Genomic DNA, 6,847 nt, shown 5'->3' with positions numbered 1-6,847 from the left:
AACCCGTTCACTTTAGTCTGCCCCTCTTATCACTTCCTTAGTTCATTCAGGCCCTCCCTATTTGGGCCCCCATTTTCCAAAAGTCTCACACCTCTATCTTTGGCCCCATTCAATCCCATCATCCAGGATGATCTTCCGAAAACAAATGTGATGTCCCTCCCTTGGGTAAGGTTTTTAACGGCTTCCCCCTTGTCTTAGAGAGACAAATGTGTATAGCTGGTAAGAGCACAAATGGGGGCCAGAACTACCTTGTTCAAGATCTTTCCTCTACATTCGTAAACTGTGCCACCTTGGCAAGGACTAAACTTATCTCAACTCCCTTATTATAGAACCTACATGATACTGTAAGGAATAAATCGCTTGATGTATGTAAGGGGCTTGGCAAATAAAAAGGATCATGTATTAGTTTTTGTCATTAGGTCCAACATTGTTAACGTTGGCCCCATCTAACTTCTCCAGCCCCGTTCTGAATATTTTGCAATTTTGCAACAGGTTTAGGTGAGATTCTATTTTCCTCCCTTGCATGGAAGTTGTTGGGTTTCTTTAATCTTGAAGTTGGTATCTTTCATCAATCCTGGAAAATTCTGTCATTTTTCTTCAAATGCCTATTCATTTTTCTCTCCCCTGTAATTCAGACATAAGATTTTTTTTTTTTTTTAACTAACTGTCTGCATTTTCTTTTTGTCTCTGTTACAACAGTCTGGATAATTTGTTCTGTGTCAGTACAATACAACCTGGCATCTTGCTGGTCTCCCTTATTAATTTTGGAGAGAGAGAGAGAGAGAGAGAGAGAGAGAGAGAGAGAGAGAGAGAGAGAGAAAGTGTGTGTGTGTGTGTGTGTGTGTGTGTGTGGTGTGTTTGTTCCTTGGCATTTTTTTCCCCCTGTAGAGTCATTTCATCTGCAAATGGGAAGTTGATTTTTTTTCCCTTTCCAGTCTGAATGCTTTTTATTTTCCTTTTTGCCTTATTATGCTGAGTAGGAGGACTTTTGCATGTACTAAGAGTGATAAAAGTGGACATATTTGCCTTTTTCTCTTTCAAAGGGGAAAAGCAGTCTTTCACCATGAAGTATGTTAGCTGTTAAGAGGTGTTGTAGATGCTCTTTATCAAGGCCAGAAAGTTCTTCTATATGCCTAGAATCACCAATTACCATTGAATATTATCAAGGTTTTTTTTTCCTGAATCAGTTGGCATGATCATGTTATTTTTTTTCTGTAGCCTGTTGATACAATGGGTTACAGATTTTTCTTTGTGGGGTACTGCAGATTGAACCCATGACCTCACATATGCTAGGCAAGCCCTCTACCACTGAGCCACATCCCCAGCCCTTTTTGTGACAGGGTCTGGTTAAGTTGCCCAAGCTGGCCTCACATTTGAGATCCTCTTGCCTCAGCCTACCAACTACCTGAGATTATGGTGGTATGTTTTCCTGTGTTTTAAGAAATATAACTGTGAGCTGGGCATGGTGGCTCACATGTGTAACCCCAGCTGCTTGAGAGGCTGAGGCAGGAGGATCGAGAGTTCAAAACAGTCTCAGCAATGGACTCAGTGAGACCGTCTCTAAATAAAATTCAAAATAGGGCTGGAGATATGGCTCAGTGGCTGAGTGCCCCTAAGTTCAATCCTTGGTACCCCACCCCCCAAAAAAAGAATAAAAATAACTGTCTCTGGGGAAAGAATATAGAAATAGATTAGAAAATCCATTCTTCTAGAAAGTAATTTCATTTATTTCTATCAGATATCCAAGACACTAACAATATAGGAACATAGCTTGAGTATTCCTAAATTCCTGAGTTGTAAATCCTTAAGATTTTATTCCTGATCTACTCTTTTACTCTGAAAGGTGTATGGTATGCCAGTTTTTGTTTAAAAATGAAACAGACTCCCCATTATATGTGGACTTTGGGTTTTGATTTCTGTCCCACTCAATGTGAAATCTGATTTGCTAGAATCAAACATGGTTTTCCTTTAGGTCAAATGTGGTTTACATGGCTGGGGTTGAGCAGCAGTGTAGTTCAGTGGTTGAGTACTTACCTAGCATACACCATACCCTCAATGATATCTCCAACATTGCATCCGTACTCCATTTCTTTCTGGATTATTTTTTATCTTTATTTTCTTCTTCTTCTTCTTTTTTTTTTTTTGGTTCCAAGGATCAAACACAGGTGTGCTAAACCACAACGCACATCCCCAACCCTTAAAAAACACAGGGCCTCAAACTTGTGATCCTCCTGCCTCAGCCTCCTGAGTTGCTGGAATTACAGACATGGGCCACTACACCTGGCTTTATCTTCACTTTTGACTGTTAACTTTGTGTTTGCTACCAGGGATCAAACCCAGGGTTTCCCACATGCTAGGTAAGCACTCTACCACTAAGCTACATCCCCAGTTTTTTTGTTTTGTTTTGTTTTGGAGACAGGGTCTGGCCTCAGTCTCCTGAGTTGCTAGATTATATGCATCACCATGCCTGGCTTGACTGATAACTTTTTACTAATTTGTCTGTCCTTGGAATCATCAAGAACTTTTTCTGTTCATATTTTACCTTTAAGTTTTTGCAGGTGGGTTCATCAAAATAATGTAGTTCCATTGTGAAAAGAAACCAGAAATCTCACTACCTCAATTCCCCTACTGAACTTCAAGTTTTCCCAAAGCCTCCTTTAGCATTTCTGGTGCCATTGCTTGGCTTGTTCTGGGTAACTCCTCATTCTTCTATTCATAAGACTTCCTTAACCCCAACTTTTCACTTAAACAATCCCCAATGTGTCCTCCATCTATTGATGTATATGGCTGACTCTATGGCTCTGCAAGGGCCAGCCTTTGTACATCTTAACGCTAAAGGTCTAGCTACTTGGGATACTGAGATTCACTCATTTGAACCCAGGAGTTGAAGACCAACCTGGGCAACATACCAAAAGCCCATCTCAGAAAGAAAAGAGTGTTTGAATAATACCAGTACTGCCTACCATTATATGACCGTAACCTTCTATGCCTCAGTTTTCCCATTTGCAAAATGGAACAATGGTTGAAGCCTGCCTCATCTGAGTTATGAAGATGAATTAAGAGTACATATGAGAGTTAGTACATGCTTAGCTCTGTACTTAATAGAAAGGGCTCCTCAATCCCAGCCAGCTTTATTATTAAAGTCTCAATTGATAGCACTTCTTCCACACTCAATTACTGAAAACTTTTATGAATCAACAAGATCATTTCCAAGTAGCTCCAGCTGTGACTTGGTGATGTAAGTTTGGGGGTGACTTCTGTACCCCCAGAAGTCCCATCTAATCTGATTTCCTTGAGATCCCTGTGAAATGGGCAGCTTAATGAATCATCTGACTTCTTTTTATGAAGTTCTGCAGTTGGAAACCAAGAGTACAGAGGAAAGATCACTTGAACCAGGACTGCATGATTTCTCACTATCATTATGGAACTTGAGGCAAACAATGTATAGAATCCTTTCCAAAATCCCCCACTGTGGGTGTTGCTCCCTAGACTCACATAAGGCTCACATGCCTTCTTCAGTAATCCAAAATCAGCCTGTCCTCTAAGGCATATTTCAAATTCCATCTGTTAGTTCAGCTTTGAATCACTGTGACCAAAAGACCTGACAAAAACAACTTAGAGGAAGAAAAGTTTATTTTAGTCCAGTCTATGGTCAGTTCACTCCATAGCCCTAGGCCATAGGTGAGGCAAAGCATCATGGTAGAGAGGGCGTGGCAGAAGAAAGCTGATCAGTTCTTGACAGCTAGGAAGCAAAGAGAACTTGCAAGCAAGGAGCCAGGGATAATATAACCCCCAAGGGCATGTACCCAGTGACCTACTTCCTCCAGCCACATCTTACTTGCCTACAGTTACCATCCATTAAAATTATCAATCCAGCCTGGTGTGGTGGCACATGCCTGTAATCCCAGCGGCTTGGGAGCCTGAGACAAGAGGATTGCCAGTTCAAAGCCAGCCTCAGCAATGGCCAGGCACTACACAACTCAGCGAGACCCTATCTTTACATAAAGTACAAAACAGGATTGGGATTGTGGCTCAGTGGTTAAGTGCCTCTGAGTTCATCCCTAGTACAAAATAATAATAATAATAATAATAATAATATATGTGTGTGTGTGTGTGTGTGTATGTGTATATATATATATATATATATATATATATATATATATATATATATATACACACATTCATATATATTAATCCAGCAAATGGTTTAACCCACTGATTAGTTCTCTCTCATAATTAAATGATTTCACCTCTGAACATCCCTGCACAGAAGCTTTCAGGGAATAACTCATATCCAAACCACACATCATCTCTTCTACAAGATGCAGTTCACCTTCAAATTTTTGCTCCCTGTGTCTGACTTACAGTGATAAACTAACTGCTAGCACACTACGCATCTGCTGATGGGAAATTCACTCAGTATAAACAAATTCACTTCTATTTTTTTAATGAAAAAACCACTTTTTACTTTTTTTACGTATTTCTGCAGTGCTGAAGATCAAGGTATGTGCCACCACACAGAGCTGGATTAATAATTTTAATGGATGGTAACTGTAGGCAAGTAGGATGTGGCTGGAGGAAGTAGGTCACTGGATACATGCCCTTGGGGGTTATATTATCCCTGGCTCCTTGCTAGGAGTGCTAGGCAAGTGCTCTACCACTGAACTACATCCCCAGCCCTTTTAAATTTTTAAAATTAACATACTGTGGAATACCACCAAGCACAGTGGTACACACACAGCAATTTAGGGAGACCCTGTCTCAAAAAAAAAAAAAAAAAAAAATCGACATTCCATCATAAAATGTGCTTGTTGGGGAAGGGAAATCTCAAAAGAGTTTTTAAGCAACTGTCTTTTTGTTTCCCATTTGATAAATACACTGAAGCTTTAAGATCCATAATTTTAATTTAAACCAAGTAGCCTTTGCACTTGATATAAACTCACATAACCAGAACATTATTTCTTAAATAGGCATTGCTGACATTGTGTGCCACATTTAGACTCTAATTAACAGGACATTTTGTTCCTCAGATCCACAACTCATTTTCACAACAGGAAGGATGTTAAAAAATATACCTGTGCAACATATCAAAGGATACTCAACCTGAAATACATATTTAAGTTCTAAGTTCTTTAAAACTAAGCTATTGTATACTAACACACTCAAAACAATAAAAATTTTTCTTAAAAGTTTATCATTATCTTGGTTACTTCTGTTTCATCTTATCACCAGCACACAATAAAGTAATATAAAGTTACATCACCAATGGCACTTAATGAGCTATCCTTTGTCAATAATAGAATGAGTGAGTGGGTTAGAGTTGCTAGAAGACTGATGGGAGCTGGGCACTGTGGCACACTTCCATGAACTCAGCAATTTGAGGGCTGAGGTAGGATTAAGTTCTGGGCCAGCCTTAGCAACTTAATGAGTGAGATCCTATGGACATAGCTCAGTGGTAGAGGCCCCTGGGCTCAATCCCAGGCACTAGAGAGGAAAAGAAAAAGAGAGGCCCAATGGGGAAAATCTGAAGATTTTGTCTCATACCTCTGCAGAATTGCGGATGACCACAGAAGACTTGGAAGAGGGGCTCAGAAGCAAAGGGCTGTTTTGCATGTAGCTTTGATTTTGACAGCAATGATTCACAGAAAAGCCAGCCCCAGAGGAGAAAGAATGAAGAAGCAGCAAATAGCCAAGATGAACAGGAGTTTCTAAGTTCTGGAGACAGTGTTTTTCTTTTCTTTCTTTTTCTTTAGGAATAGAGAGTGAAACCAGGGACACTTTATCTCTGAGCTATATCCCTACCCCTTTTTTATTTTGAGACAGGGTCTCACTAAATTGCTTGGGGCCTTGAAAAATTGCTGAGGCTGTCCTCAAACTTGCAAACTTCCTGCCTCAGCCTCCCTAGTCAGGTATGTGCCACCACGTTCAACAAGGAAGGGGAAAATACCTTAATTTAGGAAGTTATTCCTCCACTAAAGCAGAAGTTCACTATATAATTGGGACCTCTTTTTAAATAATGTAGGCAAAGCAGCCTATCACAGTGCCCACAAGGAAGGTGTTTTGAAGCCAAGTTCAAGGCTACCAAGGAGCAAATTTAGCAACAAACACCAAATAAAGGGGCCCTGGAGTAAGATTATCCCAGAAAGAAAACCTAATCCCAGAAAGAAAACCTATCTGCTTTTATTTTTATGTGGTGCTGAGGATCGAACTCCGGGTCCCGCCCGTGCTAGGCGTGCGCTCTACCGCTGAGCCACAATCCCAGCCCCAAGAGAAAAATTAATCAAAATAGAATCTACTTTTAAGACATGCACATATGTATTATCTGACATATGGCACTAAGTAGCAATTGTAGGGGCCAGTGTAAAACACATGGGATGTGAAGTAGCAATTGTCATTCCCTTGTTTGCTTTAGTTTTCCTTAATCTTACCTTTCATCTAATTGGCCTTATTAAGTGGTCACTCTTCAAAGGGAATCTTTCAATTTCTTTTGAATAAACACTAGTCAGAGCTGCCCCTCCCTGCTCTAGCCAAACTTTACCCCTGAGTACACCTGCATATGTGATACCATAATGTAAAAACAGTGGAAAAGAAGAGAATCTAACTCAACAGCAGTCTAAGTTTCAACCTAGGAGAGTCAAGAGCAGCACTGAGTGAGCTGCATCTCCTTTTGCCCAGCACCCCCACAACGTGAGGACGAAATGGTAGAGATGGTGTTTCACTGTGTGAAAGGCCAATTACACCTAACCTGCCTTAAGTTCTCAATACTCTAGGATGCAAAAACCCTTCACTGCCAGTTCAGAAAAGTACCGTTGCTTCAAGGTAACCAATATTCACTCACTGTGATCTG

The sequence above is a fragment of the Callospermophilus lateralis genome, chromosome 7, assembly GCF_048772815.1.
Source record: "Callospermophilus lateralis isolate mCalLat2 chromosome 7, mCalLat2.hap1, whole genome shotgun sequence".
Taxonomy (NCBI): domain Eukaryota; kingdom Metazoa; phylum Chordata; class Mammalia; order Rodentia; family Sciuridae; genus Callospermophilus; species Callospermophilus lateralis.
This window is presented reverse-complemented; position numbering follows the sequence as displayed.